We start from the raw sequence: 25,497 nt of genomic DNA on the forward strand, positions 1-25,497 counted from the left end.
TTCTTCTCAAGACCGTGATATGGTAGAATCAAATACTCTTCATATATGGAAGGGTCTTAAGGTGCTTTATAGAAATTGTGAATTTTGTGACCCTGGGGTCTCACGTTTTCCCCTGGGGAGGGGGTAAACTTTACTATAGTTTATATAGGGAAATCACATTTTGGACCAACATTTGTTTAATTTCCATTGGAAGTAATTCAATTTGGGTTAGCATTATCAGTATTAGGTAGCAGTTTGATAATAAGCACATATGAGCCCTGACTGACCCCCAGGGGCTGATTGGTGGGGCCAAAAAAGGTCGAATTTACTGAAATTTGAAAAATCTTCTTCTCAAGACCAAGATATGGTAGAATCAAATACTCTTCATAGATGGAAGGGTCTTAAGGTTTATGGCCCTAGGGTCTCACGTTTACCCCCTGGGGAAGGAGGGGGGGGGGGGGCAAAATTTATTATGGTTTATAATGGCAAATGATACTTCGAATATTACATGTTAATAACTTGATTGGAATTATAACCTTGAATTGACAGTTTGATACTTTGAAAATTTTGAGCCAGCCCTACCCCCAAGGGCTGTAGGGTGGGGCTCAAAGGAGTCAGTGTGCTAAAATATCTTCATTTTCCTTGTTTAGAATCAGAGGCACTAGTTTCAAATCCTTTTAGTCTTAAATCTGTATGCTAGATATTGAATAAGGTGGTTTTATTGTTTTTTGTCACTTTGAATAATATTTCTGTTCATGTTAAAAACAAAATCAACTCTCTGTATAAATATATCAGGTGACCGTTAAGGCCCATGGACCTCTTGTTTGGTCTAGCTACTAGCTTAGAATGTGTATGAAAATTCCAATGGAGTCCTCAGAAAGAACAAAGGGATTTGTTAACGCCAAGACATTTCTCAAAAATATTTTGAAATGTATAGAGGACAACACTACACTACTCTTCAGTTGTAATGCATAGGGGCAAGTAATCCTATCCACATAATGACCAGCTGCTGTAAGTAACTGTTTCAAATCCAATGTAGCAGTTGACAGTATGCTCCGGCCGCGGCCGTTCCATCTTAAAAGCGTTAAAGCTGTAGACATGCATAATGATATTTTTTTTTAATTGCACATCATTTGGCCTTTGTTCTCCTGATCTCAAAAGAAACGCAAATTAATTCAAGCCTAATAAGCATATGTGAACAAAATATGGACTGGATACATTCAGGTCAAAGGGTGCAACTTCCATTTGGCCATTCAGCCGAGCTGATTAGGATAAGCATAATAGATCTCAAAATTAACTCAAAACATTCCCTCCTCGTTGGTTTAGTATGGAAATCAGAATTCTGTTTTAGTAACAGATCGTGTCACCTTTGACCTTAACTGAGCCTGAAAGCATCACTTCTAACATCTATTACCAGTATTCAAAACCAACGCACGTGTGTAATACTGGTATGACCACATGCATTAACATGACATACTTTGGGCTTACAAAATACATTGAGTTGTCTCCCTTCAGCTATCAACATATTTTCGATAGCACAGGGACCTGCTAATCAATTATTACAGGTAGTAATATAAAAGTGTTACAAGACGTTAAACGGGTTTAGATCCACATTTGATAAAACACGCATACATCGCCACCCTCAATCACTGGGACCTGAGAATTTGTTACAGCTATATTTGGACCTCAACTAAATTAATCTTACACGTTTTAGGGGTTTAGATCAACTTTCGGTAAAAATGCCATCCCCCAATTATGATATATACAGATTCTCAGGTCCCTGTGCCCTCAAAAACAGTATAAAACAGTGCCACTATCAGATCCCTGTGGGTCTAAGGTTTGAATGTATCCAATGCTAGCATTAGCGACAGTCCGTTGATTCATAATATTTACGCTTGAAAGGGAGAAAACGTTATGGTTATTTTTCCCATCATCAAAAGATGATCTATTTGATTGATATCAATTGCATCAGTGAAATCAATTGTACCCTTGTTCACGTTATTTATAAAGTCAATCAACTGCGTTCGATGTTACATTTATCTATTCGTCTTGGCGCAGGTACTCTATATCCTACACTTCTTGTTTGTAAGTAAATCCCATGGTCTGGATATGGCTTACAACTCTGTAAACACTATCGGTAAATACTCTCTTATAAGTCACACAGTAAAGTATGTGATATTGTTTGTAGCCGGAGTGTCTAAGTATGTACTATATTTAATGTAGTACGTGGAATACACGCAAAAAAATACATCCTGCACGAAGCTAGGCGGACCTAATGTCAATACCGTGATTTAACCTGAAAATCAATCCGGTTGACAGTGTAAAATATGACTAATATGGTGTGCTATGGTAACGGATCCATTTTATGTTAACATCAATGGTAACTTTACCCTTCTGATTTTGACATAAACAGAAATCCTAACAAACACTTCAGAGGAGGAAGTCATGGATGGATTATTTTAGTTAAAATAAATGTAATTTTATCCCAGATAAGTAAAACACGATTCGGAAGTAGGAGATGGGATCAAAGAAAGTCGAGGTATTGATTTGTTTGCATTTCTGACATCTAATGCTTTTTACACGAATTTTAATCCTAAATATACACGCAGAACAAGGAAACCCTGAAGGAAGTTTTGGTTTGATTTAGAAATTAGTTTTCGTCTAATACCTGACCATAGTTTGAGGTTTAACTCTTCGACAAGGGAGGTAGCACGAAATTAGGGCGACGGAACCTTGATATAGCATCATATTAACCATACCTATTTGTGTGATAGAGTTATCTCTCTGACTTACTACATCTACAACATGCGCATCATTCAACTGCATGTTTCGTATGAGGCGACTAATGTAATATAACTACACAGTATCGATGTGGATACGATCACACGGTCGTGCTGGTATCGGTAGATGTGGTCTTTCACTCGAAAGATGGTCAAAGAGATTGTTATCGTGCGCACGTGCGTTGCTCACATAGATATTTTCGTGCACACGGTCTTGCACACATGGATTGGTCAATAATATGTTGACATGCGCACGGGCGTTTGTTTCTAGGTAGTGCGGTGGTCACGTATAAGTTGTCGTGCGCACGTTCTTGAACACTTGCAATATTGGTCATGATAGATTCAGTCGATCAAACGGTGATTTATGCGTGCGCTGATTAAGGTATATTTGTTTGTGATCACATGTATGTGGTCGTGTATGTAGTTCGTTGGTCACGTATGTGTGGCCGTGCCCACGTGCGTAGGTTACGGTAGATGATTACTCCCCCACTCTAAATTTTCCATTTCCGGGTGATCATTAGTTTTAAACAATGCCCAATAACGCCTACATGCTGTATTTACTACGGGGACTCGTTAACGTGCTAACTCCTTACATAAATTATTTGGAGAGAAAAAAACACGACATCTTAGATTTTATTTATCGTGTTTTGTGGTTGCGAAATAAAGCGAAACGGCGATCATGAGATAGAGGAGGTTTAAATGACATCACGCCTTGAAGTGATGTTCCACTAACGATAAGACAAACTTAACAGGTCGCTGATTGCAAACGTTATGATAATAATGACGTTTTATTTTTTCGGTTTAACCACGTGCTTTTTGTAGTGTGAAATACACTAACATAGAGAAGATACAAAGTGCACTGAATATTATCTTGTTAAATAAGAGGATGTTTTTTTCTGTATGAGAGAGAGGGAGTGACACCATTTATCTTGTGTAATTAATGTTATCACGTGTCAGTAAGTGGTATATTTATGTGAGTCTCGTCCCAGAAATAGTTGTGGTTTGTCCTATTGTAGATACGGAGATGTATTTTCCAATAATACATACTGTACAGTCCCTTAACCTGAAATGTTTGTTTTGTGTGTCACAATCTTACACGAGAAACTAGATATTCTCTCAGGCTGAACCTCGTAAGTAAATCATATCAATCTTCAGTCGTTAGATAATAGGGCACTGTCATACAATGGCATCGTTATCGTATCCGATTGTACTCTATGGACCCATTGACAAAACATACTGGTCATACAGACGTAGGGAGACATTAGCCAGGTGGCATAGGATAGTAGTTCGCCTGATAAGGCAGCTCCTGCGACTTCCACACAATTGTATTGATTAATGCACATATGCTTTAATTGTATTGATTGTACAAATTGTATATCTATGTACTGTAGATCACTATTCTAGCTTAATAGGGCACTATATCAAATGTTGTATATTTGTATTTTGTATAACAACGGGGGCTAATTTACATGTATGATGTAACCATACCAATACAGTGGAAACTCATTTAACCATACCAATACCATGGACACTCGTTTAACCGTATCAATACAGTGAAAACTCGATTATCAATACCAATACAGTGGGAACTCGTTTAACCGTACCAATACATTGGAAACTCGTTTAACCGTATCAATAGAGTGAAAACTCTTTTAACCGTACCAATACAGCGAAAACTCTTTTATCCATACCAATACAGTGGAAACTCGTGTAACCATATCAATACAGTGAAAACTCGTTTAACCGTTCCAATACAGTGAAAACTCGATTATCATTACAAATACAGTGGGAACTCGTTTAACCGTACCAATACAGTGGAAACTCGTTTAACCGTACCAATACAGTAAAAACTCGTTTAACCGTATCAATACAGTGAAAACTCGTTTATCCATACCAATACAGCGGAAACTCGTTTAACCGTATCAATACAGTGGAAACTCGTTTAACCGTTCCAATACAGTGAAAACTCGTTTAACCGTAACAATACAGTGGAAACTCGTTTAACCGTACCAATACAGTAAAAACTCGTTTAACCGTATCAATAAAGTGAAAACTCGTTTAACCGTTCCAATACAGTGTAAACTCGTTTATCCTTACCAATATAGTGGAAACTCGTTTAACTGTCCCAATACAGTGAAAACTCGTTTAACCGTATCAATAAAGTGAAAACTCGTTTAAGTGTATCAATACAGTGAAAACTCGTTTAACCGTATCGATAAAGTGAAAACTCGTTTATCCATACCAATACAGTGGAAACTCGTTTAACTGTCCCAATACAGTGAAAACTCGTTTAACCGTATCAATAAAGTGAAAACTCGTTTAACCGTTCCAATACAGCGGAAACTCGTTTAACCGTATCAATACAGTGAAAACTCGTTTATCCATACCAATACAGTGGAAACTCGTGTAACCATATCAATACAGTAAAAACTCGTTTAACCGTTCCAATACAGTGAAAACTCGATTATCATTACCAATACAGTGGGAACTCGTTTAACCGTACCAATACAGTGGAAACTCGTTTAACCGTAACAATACAGTGAAAACTCGTTTAACCGTATCAATAAAGTGAAAACTCGTTTAACCGTTCCAATACAGCGGAAACTCGTTTAACCGTATCAATACAGTGGAAACTTGTTAACCGTTCCAATACAGTGAAAACTCGTTTAACCGTAACAATACAGTGGAAACTCGTTTAACCGTACCAATACAGCGGAAACTCGTGTAACCATATCAATACAGTGAAAACTCGTTTATCCATATCAATACAGCGGAAACTCGTTTAACCGTATCAATACAGTGAAAACTCATTTATCCATACCAATACAGCGGAAACTCGTTTAACCGTATCAATACAATGGAAACTTGTTAACCGTTCCAATACAGTGAAAACTCGTTTAACCGTAACAATACAGTGGAAACTCGTTTAACCGTACCAATACAGCGGAAACTCGTGTAACCATATCAATACAGTGAAAGCTCGTTTATCCATATCAATACAGCGGAAACTCGTTTAACCGTATCAATACAGTGGAAACTCGTTTAACCGTATCAATAAAGTGAAAACTCGTTTAACCGTTCCAATACAGCGGAAACTCGTTTAACCGTATCAATACAGTGATCACTCGTTTATCCATACCATTACAGTGAAAACTCGTTTATCCATACCAATACAGCGGAAACTCGTTTAACCGTTACAATACAGTGAACACTCGTTTAACCGTATCAATACAGTGAAAACTCGTTTATCCATACCAATACAGAGGAAACTCGTTTAACCGTACCAATACAGTGGAAACTGAACCATGTAGTAATAATGGAAGACCGTGAAATAGAACCAAAACAAAGACATTTCGTTTATCCGAACAAAAGCAACGTAAATTCGGTAAGGAAATTAAGAGCAGTACATTGTCACATTGACATTTAATACACACAATTATTTTAAGGATTGACTTTCAGCTGTTTCGAGTGAATTAACATGTGAAATGATCCGCCCCTCAAAACAGTAAGATTTATTTACATCACCGACGTGTACATGTGTACAGATTCTAAATGATACAATTCTGTGTGTAACGTTGATCTCATTCACTTAGCTTTCAAATTCATATACCCCTATATTCAGCCAGGACTGCGTAGCAATATACGTGTGCACTCTATGTACATACTATGCATTAGTCTATCTATTAATGTATTGTGCTACTACACATGTATATAGCAGGTGTGTTTTTTTCGAAAACTTTTGTATGGTGTATTGTCACAAACGGAATTCAAACTTAAAACTTTACCGTCGCTACTAAATGTTTTCTTTTAAAGAGGTTGTTACACTTTTGAATTATGATTTGTTTATTTCGCGTGTTTTATACAGTGTATTGACTGCCACTGGTTAAAGATCTAGAAAGACAGTCGAATAAACACTAAATACATCGTTGATGCATACACCCTACATGAAGGATAGAAATACACACAAGGAAAGGTTGTCGCCGTGGCGTGTCTATATCTAGCTATCTATCAATATCTTTAATTCTCAGTATCCATGCACTTATCGTATGTATATATATATATTAACACAGATCGATCAGCGCGTTTGTGTGTACATCGTTGGCCAGCTTGCGAGCTGTCTGATAAAGGAGGAAGTGTTTTATAAGCGCTGATGTGGGAATTCCCCTAATGACACGTGACCGCCATTCCAATCCAATCCATTTACATACTTCCTGGTTGGGCTTTACAACTAAACTAACACATGCTGTACGCTAGCTGCTGAGCGGACCTACAAGGCCTATTTACTAAGGATGCTCGTACCGCTGTATATTATTGGAACCTGTTTTTTCGACGTGACAGTACCTTTGATAAATAATTGCTGAAAAGAAATCCATACCTTAACACGAAATAAAATCACCAACAGTGTTCTGGGTACCAAAGAAACACCGCGGACTAGACCTGGAATCGAACCCTAATTGACATAGACGGATACGCTACCAATCTAACTGATTGAGCTACCTGGTCGACAGAACTGTCCTGGCCTCATTGTTCTACAATTAAATCTAAACAGGAGTTAAGGGGAGGGTGGGGGGAACAGTGCAGTATGACAGGGTCGTAATAGCTCAACAAATGCCCTCGATATCAGAATATTTTCTGCATACAAAAGAGATTGGACAACAGGAAAATCCTACAAAAACCCATTTCCATATACTGTTTGGAATTGGAATGGAAGTCGCAGTGAGATATCCACGTGTGATATAATCTGGTGACCTACTTCCCTTATCTAACGTATTGTTCTCTGTGCTACGTTTTAGTTTAATCTGATAGTTTATACCAATTAGCTACAGACAAGTGTAGACTGTCACGTATTGTTTACTAGCTACAGAATAGTGTAGACTGTCACGTGTTGTTTACTAGCTATAGATAAGTGCAGACTGTCACGTGTTGTTTACTAGATACAAATGAGTGTAGACTGTCACGTGTTATTTACTAAGTGTAGACTGTCACGTTGTTTACTAAATGTAGACTGTCACGTGTTGTTTACTAAGTGCAGACTGTCACGTGTTGTTAACTAAGTGTAGACTGTCACGTGTTGTTTACTAAGTGTAGACTGTCACGTGTTGTTTATTAAGTGTAGACTGTCACGTGTTGTTTACTTAGTGTATACTGTCACGTGTTGTTTACTTAGTGTAGACTGTCACGTGTTGTTTACTAAGTGTAGACTGTCACGTGTTGTTTACTAAGTGTAGACTGTCACGTGTTGTTTACTAGCTACAGTGTACTGTAAGGATCCCTGTATCTTGATAAAAACTCTAACTACACATTGGAAACTATTTTCTTTTCGGCAAGACTAAATATAGCTTGGATATGTTATTTCTTAAAAGAAAACTACATATTGCGAGAATTATTTATTCAAAAAATAATAAATAATAACAAATTATAATCAACAACAGTGACCTGAGTGTAAAAAAAGCTAGACCGGGATTCGAACCATAGACTAAGGATTGTTAAACAACCGCTCTAACCGACTGAGTTACCTATCAACTGAAACATCTAGGCTCAACTGTGCTGGAGTTATATCCAAAACGAAATAAATGCTTAAAGGCTGTGATCGCAATCTATATCATCAGCCCACAGTGTCAGCGACAGCCGCTATCGTCTATGTACAGCCGTGTATTAGGTAAAGCCTGGTGTAGACTCACTGTAAACACAATATATTACATACGGTGTCCTTACGTAGTAATAGACTAGTGTATTCCGTTCTTATATTCAAAAGGATCTTTGATTGTTATCGTTTCGGAATTCAGCCAACCGGATCCACAGAATACTAAAATACTCTTCATGGAGGATATTTACTCATAAGAATTATTATCGACATTTACTTGAGTAAATTTTTAGTTATCAAGATTATTTTTTGTAAAACAAATATGTACATGCCTATCAATTGATAAAAGGAGCGTATTAGTCCGTGCGCGTTAGTCAGCCCTGGACTACGGCTGAACATGAAGCTACCAAAGAGCTGCATGGTCAACAGGACTTGAAAACGGGAAGTGTGCATCCTACAAAATAATTTGTTCCAGTAAAACCAGATCTGATCATATTTTCCACGAAGTAGTAACCTAAGTGTTTTGAGAAGATTCGCACACGTGTTAATATGGAGTTTAAACGCAATCCTGGATGATTAATTGTGTGATTTCGAGGAATACTACAAACTCTTTAAAGGTAAGTTAATAAACATGTCCTTATATAGTATACAATAGAAACTAGCGCGTCCCCTCCCTGAATAGTATACCATCAGTCACCGAGTACATTTTGTTGACATATACTTTTGGTTAATAAAACTGTATATATCCTACTACAATGTATATAGATAATACAGGGCAAAGCTTTTAGGTTGTACCCCACGCTGATGGCCGGGGTTCGATTCAGGGTCCGAGCGGGGTGCTATCGCGTTCATAATATGATCACAAATCTTGACGAATTGATATCAGAGATGAAAAAGGTATTCCTGATCTGTTATTCTGGTAACGCTGTTTTATCTCACCTAACACTAGGTGTCTGTCAGATTTTTTATTCGATGACACATTCCGTCCGTCATCCGTTTCCCACGAAATCGACTTTTAAAGGTACTAAGACATCAGTCATTTGCTTGCTGTGGTGAACCCTCGTAATTCCGAAATGTCGGGGATGTCTGTGTTATATTATGTTATGTGTTATATATTATTTCAAAATCACATTGGTCGAATATATATGTTAAAGATAAGGAACTTTTAGGTCCACGGTTCATATAAATTTTCCACTAAGAGCTATCTATTGAACAAATGATGTTCTGTCTTTTAAAAACGCATGGGTCTAGTTTGCGAACAGGTCCTATTAAAACCGCCTACAGAGCTATGAGTTATATAGTTATGGTGACCTACTTGTAGACTTATGTGGTAGCATGCTGTCAAGTTTGTTAGATAAATACATACAACCTTGACCAACTCTCAAATGTCACACGGGTCAAATGTCACACGGGCCAAATGTGCTCAAAACCTCTTCAACAGAACAATAAATAGTGTGCTGTTTATGTTGCTTAAATTAGTACCTGACCTTGACCTTCTTTAAATGTCAAAGGGCTCAAAAAAGATTAAAACTTCTTATATAAATCAGATCTCTCATTACATTACGTTATGGATTAGATTTATGAGGTTTATATGCATGACTGCTATGAAGCTTGGTGGGATGAAGGACTAATATGTATACACTTACATTCAAATTGATGACGTAAGATGTAAATTGACCCACTTTCAAGGTCACAAGAGTCAACTGTGTTAAAATCTTTAAACCAGTTTGTGTACCGAACTATTAGACTTAAAGCGACATGTCTGGTCCGTATTTAGTTGCGATCAAGAGTTATCAAGTTTGTAACAGAAGGTTGTTAGGGTGAAGGGTGGTCGAAGAGCTAGGTGGCGTATCTCCGTGGTCCTGCACTCACAGGTACTAGGCTCGTCTGTCAAAACACCTCGCGCGCGTTGTATGTGTTTTGCTATGTTTCACAATATTTTCTCTTTGAGTAGACTGTCTCACTCAGATTCATTTTTTTCGTATTTTTATGGAGCAAAAGTCTCATACGTGTGAACGCTATCACACATGTAGTAAATTATCTATTGCGTAGACGCACCCGTGTAGGGTTTAGTTTACACGACCGTTTTCGTCAGAAGTATACGCAGAAACGCCCAGAATTTAATTTTCGAGTGTATGTTATTTGGCTGTTATGATTGGAATAACTAATACAAAGATATTTTTTCAATTTTACATCGCATATTTAAAGCAATAACCATCATACAGTACTGTAGTGATATTTGTTCGATAATTAACTATATAATATAATTAAAATTAATAAAAAATTGTTTCAGAACAATCAGTAGACGAACCAAAACACAGACTTCGTGTACCTGGATACGTCACATAAATTATATACAATAGCCCGTCCGACGCGCTATCCATTACGCCACAAGTGCTATACAGCTGCGAATAACAGTCACTTCGTCAAACAATCGACACATCGCTACATCACCATTCATATGCTCTATAAGTAATTCATACACATCTTACTTTACCATATATATATTTTAAAGCAATACTGTAAATTGATGTTATTACGCCGTGTTTTGTCGATTTCCCCCAGTATCTTAAACATACGGTATATATATACGTAAGCAATTAAACTTGATATACGATTGTCATTGCATTAGCTATCACAAGTGACATGTTATTGTTAGTAAATCAAAGACAGCTGGTTTTGTTATTGTCGTACATAGCTGGTTTAAGATAGATCGGGCTGGCGGAGGGCGTGGTGATTTATATATTGTTATTCAATTGATTCTTGGCGTTTTCACGAATACACGTAATTGATTTTTGAAAATTTCTACAAACAAGTATCGACCAGTTCTGGACGCCGTTATAATAGCTTACCATCACATGCCTATGCAGTTGATATTCGATGCATGGAGTTTTTAAAAAAATCGGCACGGAAGTAGCTTCTATTCCTGGTGCGTCAAGTCTTGGCTATCTTCCCGGAATAGTGTTTTCTTTCCAGATTTTTCGAGATTTTCATTGATATAACCAAACGCTTCCTGCACACAACATTATGGTAAACAAATGTAGGTCGGTCGGACTAGAAACTATATTTGCGGTCTCTGATATAAATATGGGGACTAATAGAGTCTATCATATGTAGGCATGGGGACAAATAGAGATTATCATATATAGCTATGGGGACTAATAGAGATTATAATATGTAGTTACGGGGACTAATAGAGAATATATTATGTAGTTACGGGGACTAATAGAGAATATCATATATAGATATGGGGACTAATAGAGTCTATCATATATAGGTATGGGGACTAATAGAGTCTATTTTATGTGGGTATCGGGACTAATAGAGTCTATCATATATAGGCATGAGGACTATTAGAGTCGATCGTATATAGGTATGGGGACTAATAGTCTATTTTATGTGGGTATCGGGACTAATAGAGTCTATCATATATAGGTATGGAGACTCATAGAGATTATCATATGTAGGCATGGGGACTAATATAGATTATCATATGTAGGTATGGAGACTAATAGAGATTATCATATGTAGGTATGGGGACTAATAGAGTCTATCATATATAGGTATGGGGACTAAAAGAGATTATCATATGTAGGCATGGGGACTAATAGAGATTATCATATGTAGGTATGGGGACTAATAGAGTCTATAATATATAGGTATGGGGACTAGTAGAGTCTATCATATATAGGTATGGGGACTAATGAAATCTATCACATGTAAATGTTGCACTTAATGGAGTTTATCATAAATATAGAGTCTATAGGTTTGGGGTGCTACTTTAATTGAGCATATGTAGATAGGGGACTTACATAACCTATAATATGTAGGTATAGGGGACTTACAGAATCTATTATATGTAGGTATAGGGGACTTACAGAATCTATTATATGTAGGTATAGGGACTTACATAATCTAGCCTATCTAGGTATGTGCATTTCACTGAAAAAACAACTATGACATCGCGAGTGTAGCTATAAATATATTCAATAAGGACATGACTGAAAATTATGGTATTTCTAAAGATTGAAGCAACGTTTAAAAGCTTCCCACTTCACGTTTGTCGATAACTGTTTCCGTGGGGCGTTGTCGCAAAGTCTGTAGATATTCTTCCTCTGATTAAAATCAACATTTATATTAACGACGTCACGTATCACATTGTAATGATATATCAGGACGAGAGTTGATAGGGTTCAGAACCGGCCCGAACTGACGATCTCCGAGTGTTTGTTTGTGGGATAGCGTTATCTTGTTATGATAACCGAGGTTGGAAATATACCTTCTAGAGACTGGTCTACCGGATATTGATATGATGCCGAGAAGTAAGTAAATAAATAATGTTTTCTAGCGAATAAAGATGTTTTACAGAACACTTCAAACACACGATTAGGACTGACAGAGTAAATTATGTCTCCCCTTCGAATGATATCTTATCTGATATCTTATGGCCCTTTGTTTATTTTTAATACCAAAGTTTGTCAGGAGAATAAGTTCCATGTTATTTCACTTACGTTGACCAAACTTACCATATTTATGTATCTTTGGAAGGGGGAATCTTTCGCACTATAATCGGGTCGTGTGCCCAACTATATACAGAGTAATAGCCCTTTGTTTATTTGTTATGTCGAAGTTTGTCTAAGACATAACTTCTAAACCATTACAGATATCTTGATCAAACTTGAAGTATACCTGCGTTTTCAGGAAGATCTTTTCTGGGATGTTACTTTTAAACCGTTTAAGGTGGCTCGACACATCGTCATCAGCGTCCATTTTCGTGACATACTTCCGGAAAAAGTACAGCTAGGACTCAATTATCTTAATCGAAATGTGCATGTACACCGTGTCGTCATTTCCGTATTGCGTATCGGGCATTCAATATCGTAGTGCAAATTATAGTAACACCTGCTGGGCCGTTTTCGTTTAAACGGTCAAACCGATCGGACCACTGTTGTTCGTTTATTAAATAAGGTCGGACCTAGTAATCTGATGCTGCTTTCAGGCGAGTCTTGAGAAAGCCTTGCAAGGCCTGCATACACATTTGCAGGTCCGCCAGGATTTACACCCGAAATTGTTACATTTATAAACGGTCAAACCGGTTGTTCCGCATAAACGAACAGGCCCATGGTAAACAATAGTACACGTGCGTGCCGATGATATGTCAACACCCGATATCAAGATTTTACCGGGAAATGTATACTCACACGTACTTCAGGAATAAAGCTTTCCAATTCATAGACATAAACAGACTCACGGGAAGACAGTGACATGAGACCAGACGACCTCAAGAAGGTCATATAGGAAACACATGGAATGCGGACGTACCAACCTCACATGTGCATATCGCGTGTTTACACGAGTTCCTAAGCTCGAGGTCGTTACGATTTTCGCTGTTGAGGGAGTTTCGCTCTGTCTATTAAATCGTGTTTACAAATGTAGTCTTCTAGCTTACTCTGTGAAAATAATGTTTTGTAAAATATCAAGATACCTATGAAATGCATGTGTGAGTGCACGTGAGAACGGTATACCATGCGATAGCCTCTGGTCTGACATGTAATTATAAATATACCGTGAGTTAGCGGACTGTGGAATGATGTCCAAAGTGTACATGACTGTGGGTAATTTGGTTCCATTAAAGAACAATAAATTGATAATTTCGATTTCATATTTTTGATTTATTTCCATCATTTTTGTTATATGTAAACAGAGACAACTGTCATTGTGTAAATGTCACCCCTCTGCAAAAAGTTCCGATTTTTTTCAAGGAATATAACTCTCACCCGGATCAAAGTAATTGTAAAATGTAAAATAAATTAAGTATAAAGCCATTGTGTATATTTTGTTCAATTTCCCACTCTATATGTATAGAACTTTGTGTCCTGGGTGCTTTTAGCTTGTAGATAATCACTTTTATCCGTACAAATTCAATAAAAAACACTTTGTGTAACATGTGTTACATATTTTGCGATAAATAAAATATTTGTAGGGTTAATTAGAAATGCTTCTTTGCATTTTATTATTGTTGTTATTGTTCCGAACAATGCCACACACACAAAAAACGGAAAATATTAGAATTGACGAAAATTCAATTTTTTGGTATTTTTTCCAAAAAAATCCCCAAACTATCGGAATGTTTAGATTTTCATAAAATCAACTCGACATAGTTGCATAAAAATTATATGAAAGTTTCAACGAATTTTGCTGGTTAATTGCGAAAGTGTGGAGCCACCTTAAGGGGAGACATACGTTTTTTTGTTCACAAAAACAAATTTCTAGTTAACAGGGGTTTACAATTAATGAACTAAGCCGCATGACTAATTGCCAATTGATATCAATCAGATCATCACTTTGCCCTTAACCGTCGAATGCTCTAAAAAAAAAACTCGAAGTAAGCGTAGGAATACGTTTAAAAGACCTTGAGGTTATGAGACAGCGTAAGTTCGACAAAAAATAAGAATATATAACTTCTAACCTAAATCAAAATGATAAATAAAAAGAAAAGTATAAAAAAAAATGAATTCCTAAGGCACGGTCTGCAAAATTTACCACCATGTCTTACATCGAATCCTATGGCATTCAAACATATCCCTGAAAAGCCTTTTGTCACTGGTAGCTTTTCAAACAATGCTTTTACAGGATACTACGAAAGCTCATTTAGCTCACTTTCGTAGGAGAAATAACGCGAACCTTTCGCAATATTACAAGAATCCTCTTACATGAGAGGCTCACACGGCCGGATCTACCGGAAACAAACATGGCACAGACACAAACAAGAACCCGGATGTTACAATGGAAGCTAACATTGGAAGCCTCAACAACAATAACGTGCCCTTGCGGAAAGGTATGCAAGAACATTCGTGGCTTCGAATTCGCCAGGCAAGATTGAACAGTTGAAAATGAGCTCGATAGGCTTTCGTAACATAAAGTAGCTACATGTATCTATATGTCATGTGTGATCAAAAGTAGTCCAATATGTATTCAACTTACCCCAAAGTGTTTTTTCCAAATATATTGCCGAGCGGGGTCTGATTTTTCTATATATTTTATATATTTTCAAATATTTATTAATAGTTTTCGTACTCGTAATTTTGATTTCTCCGAGTCTTTGTTAAAGTAGACCACTTGTTACATTTTAGTGTTTGTTGGAGCATAACGTCATAAGGCGCTAATCTTAAAACTGCCACGTTCCATACAATGTAAGTCAGGATTTTAACAGTTCAATTTAATTAGAAAAAGGCGTAACTCTTGTTGTGCACGTTTACAGCCATTCCGGACTGATCGTATCCAAACTCCGAACGGTAAATCTTTGCAACATGTCTTTGAAGTTCGGGATGCTACTGTGTTTGTGTACGTGACAAAAGCCGTTTCCCCTCAGGTACAGCAGCTGACCTGACCCAATGTGTATGCAATGTGTAGTTTGGACCAAATGCTCTATGTATTTAAGGGTTGAGGCTAATTTTACTATCTTCTTTGATCACCGACACAGTCAGTCGCGCCGACTAATGTATAAAAAAAAACAATGATCTCAGCCTTGCTGTGCACGCATTCACCAAATGGATAATAGTGTGTGTTTAAGTCCTAATTTTCTATCATACACAGATGCTAATAAAAACATTTATCACGACTAAGCCCCTGTCAACGAGTCTCTGTCGAGGCATGGAGTCTAATCAGCAATTTAGTTTTAGTACTTTCGTATTAAAACTGCAAAAAAATCACTCAAGCTGTGTTTCTTGGTGACCTTCACCCCTGTTTTATACTTGCTCATGTTATATACGATGTAAGATACCGTGACATTCCGTCACACAAACATTTTTTAAGGCTGTGCTGTTCGTCCTCCAATTGGACGGCGTATACAGCCTGTAGTTTACAAGCAATTATGTGTACTTTTCCTGGTTACGTAACCGCTATGCATCAACCCCAGGATTTCAACAGTTTAATTAATAGTACCATTGGATGGCACACAGCCCAATGAAAATACATGTGCAAAGGTTTACTTAATTAAATTCAAAGGAAACTATATGTGCTACCTTGCCATACAAACGCGTATGACTACCCATGTACGTAGTTCTGACCTCTCTTATCACTGAACTCATTCAACCCGACAGCTTATATCAAGTACATAGCCAACGAGGCATCGATAGATCTACTAATTGATAGAAATTGATTGTCTTCAAATATTTAAAAAAAAAAAAAAAAAAAAAAAAAAAAAAGGGAAAACNACACAACCATATAGGACCCTGTGTTATGAGTACCTACTCACACTATGTATTGTCCTGTCTAGAATTATTTAATTCGTTTATAGCTGTTAACTGTATCAATTATATCAGTTTATTGTACTGTGTATAACTGTTTACTGTTTAATGTATTGTGTGTAGATGTTTATTGTATTGTGTATAGATGTTTATTGTATTGTGTATAGATGTTTACTGTATTGTGTATGGATGTTTATTGTATTGTGTATAGATCTTTACTGTATTGTGTATAGATGTTTACTGTATTTTGTATAGATGTTTACTGTATTGTGTATAGATCTTTACTGTATTGTGTATAGATGTTTACTGTATTTTGTATAGATGTTTACTGTATTGTGTATAGATGTTTATTGTATTGTGTATAGCTGTTTATTGTATTGTGTATAACTGTTTATTGTATTGTGTATAACTGTTTACTGTTTAGTGTATTGTGTATAACTGTTTACTGTTTAGTGTATTGTGTATAATTGTTTATTGTATTGTGTATAACTGTTTATTGTATTGAGTATAACTGTTTATTGTATTGTGTATAGATGTGCAGTGTACTCCGTGTATATGATGTTTGTATATCTCTGCACTGTACCGGATTGAAAACCTCTAAATGTCAGAGTTATAAAAGAAACGTAAACTTGTATATGTCCGTTAGCTGGTCGTCTTCTCGCTCTGGTTAGTTTGAAAAGTGTCACACAGAAATATAAGTACATTTGTAATAGCTAGGTTACATTTTACCTGGTTAGATAAAATTATCATTTTTAAATAATGATTTCCTCGCCGGTGGTATTATCGGATAGCGCATCCGGGTAACTGCTTGTTTTTGATTGGTTTGTTTTAACCAATCAGATGATGAAGATTTGACTGAGTCAGCAGTAAGTACGAGTTCTGTTTGTTTATGTACATTGTGTATAGTTGAAGTGTAGATAAAGGAGAAGTAGAGACGTCTGTGTAACGGTGACTTTTAGGGCTTTAAGTAAAACACGAATCTTTAAAAACAAAGGTTCTGTATGTATGTATGTAACTTTGTATGTTTACATTGTAAAATTATAGCTACAATATCTGTAGTAATTATAGGTAAGTACAGGATTGGTCTAGTATTTGGTAAGTTACATTTCACGAGCGGGTTAGATATTTTTATAGTTTTCACGAGTGTGTAGTTGATCACGTTTTCAATAAACAATGTAAGTATTTTCCCGTCAGTAAAATGCCGAGAAATAAACTGTGTTCGATGATTTCAAAATTGAGAAAATATTAAACCTTTTACCAGGGAAAAAAGTATACTTACTGAAAAAAAATCGTCCTTTTTTTTAATTTTCAATAGCACTTTTTTCATGTGATCGTTTTAGGACAGAGGACATGAATTGGAGTGATACCTCAAAACATGAAAAAAACACAATCTTGTTATTTTAGTTGTCACTTGTGTTACCGTCTAAAGGTGATCGCGAGTACTAGTGATAGTGCTCGCGAACGTTGGCGCGGAGCGATGTCCTTTTTTGGCAACGGACAAAAAGCTCACGAAGAAAATCACCTTAAAAACCTTGCTCTCTGATTGGTCGGTTAAGTGTGAAAGTAGCAAAGGCTTAATTTGTCACAGTAAATGAAATGATAAACATATGTGCGTGAATTATGGTGGAATATTTAACGAGGGTAAGAGAATGTTGGACATAATTAACGAAGACCGCTACGATCCGAGTTGATTATTTATCGAACATATCCGATTCCAAAGTTATATATTCCATCACATTATACTATCAAATCTTGATTATATCTATTCTTACACATAAAATGTAATGAACCCCCGGCGCGCAAACATTCGGGCCAGCAAGAGTTATTAATATAAGTTGTAATTACTTATTTCGTAATTGTTGTAAAATCAATAAATCTTATATCAACCTAGATAAAATAAGGCTTCTACGAGTGTATGCAGATGTCTTAATTGTATGCCTTTGTCTTTATTTAACAACAAGTTGTGTGTCATTATCATTTCTGACGATGGTGGCATTTGTCCTATTGGGACTGAACAATTTGGTATATTTTGAAAGTATTACATATGCCTCAAAACTTGTTGATTTATCGTACATGCATGTATGTATGACTAATGATAATGACCAAATAAGATTAACCCCCGACCCCCACCCCTTCTAAGCTTCATTCATTCATCATTTGTTTTTTTAAAGCAGCGGACATTAAACACGAACGCCATGGTTTACGTGACGTGAGGCAGCAGGGTAGTTTCCGAATGGAGGTCTAATTTAAATAAAACCTGGAGAATCAAAATTGATTGCTGCCCCAATTGACACACTTGGCACTTCTATCTTTTACTATAAGTTTATAAGTACCCTCTTGTAGGCGAATTGTCTCCTGTAAACTCATTGTCAGAATAATGTGATGGAGTCGAATGTTAGGTTACCATGTCCAGGTTATGATATGTCAGTGAGATAACACTATAAAGTGACCGGTGAGTGACCCTAACCTCCATGGACACCGTCTCCATATGTGCTTTTCTGTTGCGAGGACACAAATCCCTGAACAATCCCTGTATCCTTACCAACGTCTAAGCGTGTCTGGTGGTTACCTAAACCGCTGTGACAACCAATACCTGACATTGACGGTTACCTGCCCCGCTTTAACGCTATCCCCGCAATGTGCATTGTGATGATGAAGACGGAAGTCAACGGGAAATGTGTAGGTGATTTCTGATTGGTCAATACGAAAGCTGAATTCGCGAGTTTTATAGTATTTGTTTTAATAAAGCAAAGCTATTTTTTTGCGAATTCAATAGTACTTACTTCCTGTTTGAATAGAGTAAATTATCGAACCAATGATATTCACGGTAATGTAGTATGCTCAGTAATGGCCATACACGTGTAGAGTTGTCTTCACACTATATTGTGTCGCAATGTTACCAGGCTGTAGTGTATGGAGAACGGTTTGAAAACGGAGTCTAATCCAGGCGAGATACGTTTATGACTTTAAGGTCAGTATATTAAATTGAGATAATTAGAGTAACTTTAATCAACTCAAGACTCTCATATCATTCCGACGGTCAGAAGCTAGAGGATTGGTATGGATCACATTTAGATTTGGGGTATGAAGGGGGTTTAATTATCATATACAATACAACAGTCCATACCCATTGGTAATGAACACATACACATATTACACTTATTAGATTGTGTAGGATCGGGTTAAGCTGTTACGGGATTTGAATCAGTTGTACCGGAAATACAACGGATTTTGCGCGTACAGGAAAGATATGGCGCGTATCAAGATATGTTCATAGGCAAAAAGCCTGTATCAGTCACATGGTAAAGAATTATATCCTCTTAACAAATCAGAATGGCGTTTTATATTAACAGTATGGTCTGTTAAGTGACTGGTTAGTTTGGTACAACTTTGTTTCCTACTCTCAGGTAATATCTTTGTTTTACTGTGAAAATAATTGTATTAATTCGAAAACAATAACGATTTTAATGTTGAATGCCACCTTTATTTCGCACATATTGCTGACTATAGCGATATTTTCACAAGCGCAATGCACGAAAAACTACATGTTATTAACGGGAAACCATTACATATATTTTACGTCCTGTATATACCAACATGAAGAAATATTATCATAAGCATGAATTTGCAAGCTATTTTTAAAAACAATTGCATTTCATTTTCAATCTCTTAAACGAAGAAAGGGACCTGCATATTTTGCTGCGTTTTTGTAATGTTCTTCTTTTCTTCCGCCAAACTGTTTCCGGATGATTTCTCGGAATCTGCAAGAACATTGATAGGCATTTGTAGATATGCATAACGCGTATCACCTTGATCAGCCATCAGACATGACCGCCACGGATTGCATAATGGACTGTCTATTTGTAAATTGTTATGAGAGTTTGTGGAGGAGTTCTATACCTGACACTATCGAAGAGCGATAATGTCTGCTATAAAATGGCTTCTGTTTAATCCACATTCTGCGCCAGTGTCATGTATGTTAGTTATTATGGTTCCGGAGATCCCGGACCGGGCTCCGTTTTGTGTGTTACACGTATGTGCCGCTCTTCCGTTTTCCGTCATTAAACGTTCGATCTCTCACCGTGGTTGTGTGTGTTTCTCTTTACTGGCGTGGTGGCAGCGTGCTCTACGAACTTTCGCCGTCATAAGACCTATACAATGTCAACAAGACCACATCACGCCGTATAAAACGGTACGGAGCCGTGAGTTATCGTCTTTAATCAGTATTTATATAAACTTTCGTTGTAAACACTTGACAACTTTCGAAGATGGCAACACCACGTGCGCCAAAACAATGGTGTTTGACGAAAATTGAAACTGTAAACTCATTTGACAATTGGCGACAGAATTTAGTGTACACATTGTCACTAGACAATAACTTTAATGAGTTCTTGGGTGAGCGATTCTCGTGGTTAAAAAAAACAAGAAATGACGAATTTAGGGGCATGATAGCTGACGATGCCCCTGTCCCGGAGGCTCGCCGTAAAACTCAAGCGCAGAAACTGGCGCTATTGGAGTTAATGCTAGGGCAGATCGCCAATTTCTGTCCGGTGATAGCGCGCAACACGATCGTTAAAACCTGCACCTCACTTAGCCAAATCTGGCAGACCATACGTCAACATTATGGGTTCCAGTCAACTGGAGCACATCTGATCGATTTTGCGGCCATTAAGTTGGAGGCGGGCGAACGTCCGGAGGACCTCTACCAACGATTAGTAGCCTTCGTGGAAGACAACCTCCTCACACAAGACTCTGGCATTATACATCATGGTGACCAAATCACAGAAGATGAAGAACTATCGCCCTCTTTAGAAAATTATGTCGTATTGCGGTGGCTACAATTAATAAATTCAGACCTACCCAAACTCATCAAGCAACGGTATGGTACAGAACTGCGGTCACGTACACTCGCGTCCATTAAGCCAGAGGTATCACAAGCACTCGATTCGCTGTTGGAGGAGGTCCAATCGTCCGAGGATGCCCGCTCAATGAGAGCCGCTGTGTCTGGTCTGTCGCGAGGTACATTGCCATATACACCACATGCTCATATCGTGTCGCGAGATCAGCGAGATCAGCGGTCCAGACCCCAGAAGTCTTGTCCGTTGTGCAAGGAAGCAGGAAGGCCTAACAATCACTTCCTTAGTAAATGTAGCTTCCTTCCCACACAAGAAAAAAAATTCTTTGCAAGAGCTCGACAAGTGTCAGGGGAACTGGAGAGATATGCTGACAATATGGCTGATCCAGAAGGAGATGATGTATTACAGACAGAAAGTCTTATCAACCGCGTACGTATCCGCCAATCCCCGTACTTGGACGTGTTTCAAGGTCATATGCCTTTACGCCTCACCATCGACAGTGGGGCCACTGGAAACATGATTCGTGCATCATGTGCGGTAAGATTGGGTGTCAAAATTGCCAACAGCAATCAATCTGCTCACCAAGCCGATGGGTCATCGCCTTTGAACGTCTTAGGCGAAACACGTATGGTGGTGTCCCGTGACAACCACGACTTATATTTTGAGGGACTTGTTGTGGAAAATCTAGACACTGATGTTCTTGCCGGTATCCCTTTCATGGAACGCAACGATATATCCATACGTCCAGCAAAACGCCAAGTATTACTCGGGGATCATACTCTGTACGAGTACGGATCCACAGAGACTACTATGGACAGACATGCAGTGAGGAGGGCCCATGTTCTACGTGCCCCTGCCCTCACCACACTGTGGCCAGGAGATTATATTGAAGTAGCCCTGCCAGCTGACCTCGCCACATCGGATGGTGAGATTAGCATAGAACCACACGACTCATCGCCTCTTGCTGCCCCCTCAGTCCTCACTAGTGTTGCAGGGAAAATCAGGATACCAAATCTCACTGGAGAACCACAGACCTTGAAACGAAATGAACATTTCTGCAAAGTAAGAGCCACGACTTACCCAGAGGATATCACAGTTACCCCTACCACGCACACTGAACCCCATAGGGCCAAAACTACCAACCTGTCTCACTACAGTGATAGGGTCAACCTTGACCCCGATGGACTCATGCCGACCAATATCAAGTCCGAGTTCCAGAGTCTTCTATCAGAGTTTGACGAAGTGTTCAACCCTGAATTCACAGGTTACAATGGCGCTGTAGGTCCCTTCAAAGCCAAGGTTAACATGGGTCCAGTTCAACCCCCTCAGCGCAAAGGCCGCTTACCTCAATATTCAAGGAACCAACTTTCAGAGCTCCAGGCCAAATTTGATGAACTTGAGTCTGTAGGTGTGTTTCGTCGACCAGAGGACATTGGCATATCTGTCGAATACGTAAACCCATCATTCCTTGTCAAAAAGCCTAACGGAGGTTTTCGTCTAGTCACAGCATTTGCTGACGTAGGGCGATACAGTAAGCCCCAGCCATCGCTGATGCCCGATGTAGACTCAACCCTCCGTCAAGTCGCCCAGTGGAAGTATCTGATTGCCACTGACCTCACAAAGGCTTTTTATCAGATTCCCCTTGCTAAGGAATCCATGAAGTACTGCGGTGTTGTAACCCCCTTCAAAGGCACCCGGGTGTATGCCCGTACCGCGATGGGTATGCCAGGCTCAGAAACTGCGCTAGAGGAATTAACTTGCCGTGTCCTCGGAGACCTGGTAGAGGCTGGATGCATAGCGAAACTTGCCGACGACTTGTACTGCGGTGGGCAGACTTTTGAAGAACTACTACAAAACTTTAAATCTGTCCTTCAGGCCTTACAGAAATGTAGCTTGAACCTCTCCGCTCCAAAGACAGTTATCTCCCCAAAGGAAACTACCATATTGGGTTGAATATGGCGACTAGGTACAATCAGCGCAAGTCCCCACCGTGTCGCGACACTTTCCTCTTGCCCCCCACCAAACACCGTTTACGGTTTACGTGCGTTCATCGGAGCATACAAAGTACTTGCGAGAGTCATGCAAGGCTGTTCATCACTCCTCTCTCCGCTTGATAGTGTTGTCGCAGGTGGACGCGAATCAAAGGAGACCATCCAATGGACCGACGAACTCCTCCATGACTTTACAAATGCCCAGAAGGCGTTATCTTCTAACCGCACCATCACTCTACCCACGTCTACTGACCAACTATGGATAGTGACAGACGGTGCAGTCAGAGACCCTGGACTAGGGGCAACACTGTACGTCACTCGTAACAACAAAGTCTGTCTTGCAGGCTATTTCAGTGCCAAACTGCGTAAGAACCAGACCAATTGGATTCCGTGTGAAATCGAGGCTCTGTCCATCGCGTCCGCCATAAAACATTTCAGTCCATACATCATCCAGTCAACTACAAAGGCTTGTGTGTTAACTGACAGCAAACCATGTGTGCAAGCTTTTGAGAAATTATGCAGAGGAGAATTTTCTGCTAGCCCTCGAACCTCAACATTCCTGTCCACAGCGAGCCGCTTCCAAGTGTCGCTACGACACGTGTCAGGCTCTGCTATACTTCCATCCGACTTCGCGAGCCGCAACGCCCCCGTGTGCAATGAGCCTACATGTCAAATTTGCTCATTCGTCAACACGTTTGTCGCTAGCGTTGTTGGTCAAGTGTCCGTCGATGACATCCTAGCAGGATCGTCCAAGTTGCCGTACACCAGTCGGTCCGCATGGTTGTCTATACAATCCGATTGTACAGACCTTCGTAGAACACACGCGCATCTGTGTCAGGGCACCCGGCCCTCCAAGAAACAAACTACGGTCAAGGATGTCAAACGTTACCTAAACGTTGCTTCTCTTTCTAGGGACGGCCTCCTTGTCGTCAAACGTGACGCACTGTTTGCCAGTTCAACCGACCGCATTATTATTCCCAGACAGGTCCTCGATGGTCTGTTGACAGCCTTACATCTAAAACTTGACCATCCTTCAAACCACCAGCTCAGGTGCGCCGTCCAACGCCATTTTTACGCACTTGACCTAGAGTTCGCAATCAAACGCACCACCGATTGTTGCCACCAGTGTGCCGCCCTGTCCAACGCACCTTAGTTTCTTCAGGAACAAAACTGTGGGGATCCGCCAGCCTCTGTGGGTACCCAGTTTGCTGCGGATGTCATAAAGCGCGAGCGCCAACTTATTCTGGTCGTCAGGGAGTGCGTGTCATCCTATACCAGCACCATGCTGATTGAGGACGAAAAACATCAATCCCTTCGCGATGGCCTACTGCAATTGTGCATCAACCTTCATCCACTCGATGGCCCTATGGCTGTTATTCGCACGGACCCAGCACCAGGATTCAAATCCCTTGTAAACGATGAAACTCTAGCCAAGTATAGGTTATCTGTGGAACTGGGACGCGCTAAAAACGTTAATAAAAACCCTGTGGCTGAAAAGGCCATCCAGGAGTTAGAAACAGAAATACTTCGTCAGGATCCATTGTGCCGTGCCGTCACACCCATCGTTCTCTCCCTCGCTACAGCACGACTCAACACTCGCATTAGGAAACGCGGTCTGTCTGCTCGTGAAATGCTTTTCCAGCGAGACCAATTCTACAACCGACAGATACCCGTAGAGGATCAATCACTCCTTATGCAACAACACGACGACAGGAACAAGAATCATCCTTACAGTGAGATAAGCAAAACCCCATCGCGTCGACAACCAATCCCTCCTCGGCTAAACCGAGGTGATCTTGTATATTTGTTCTCCGATAGGAACAAATCGTGTGCCCGCGACAGATACTTAGTGGTAAGTGTTGATGGCCAATGGTGTAATATCCAAAAGTTTGTTGGCTGTCAATTACGTAAGTCATCGTACCGTGTGAAGACTTCAGATTGCTTTAAAGTAGAGGGTCCTTCGCAAATATCGGATTCGCAAGGCCCTCCCCGGTTTGTGCAAAGCGACATACACTCAGACGATGATGACAATGTGCACGTTGGCCCTCTAGTTGGACA

The 25,497-nt window shown here is 39.1% G+C and overlaps 1 protein-coding gene across 3 annotated transcripts in view; it reads left to right on the plus strand.

Annotated features, from left to right (window-relative positions):
• The first annotated feature begins 8,401 nt into the window (after nucleotides 1-8,401).
• LOC110449722 overlaps nucleotides 8,402-25,497 on the plus strand; it is a 65,494-nt gene continuing 48,398 nt past the window's right edge. For 2 of the 3 annotated variants that reach the window (XM_021496768.1, XM_021496767.1), the window contains exon 1: nucleotides 8,402-8,960. The gene's annotated coding sequence lies outside the window, so the exon portion shown is untranslated. Of the gene's footprint in view, nucleotides 8,961-19,386; nucleotides 19,564-25,497 lie in introns of those variants that run through there. The other variant, XM_021496769.1, reaches the window with a different exon arrangement.

The sequence above is a fragment of the Mizuhopecten yessoensis genome, unplaced genomic scaffold, assembly GCF_002113885.1.
Source record: "Mizuhopecten yessoensis strain PY_sf001 unplaced genomic scaffold, ASM211388v2 scaffold4805, whole genome shotgun sequence".
Lineage (NCBI taxonomy): Eukaryota > Metazoa > Mollusca > Bivalvia > Pectinida > Pectinidae > Mizuhopecten > Mizuhopecten yessoensis.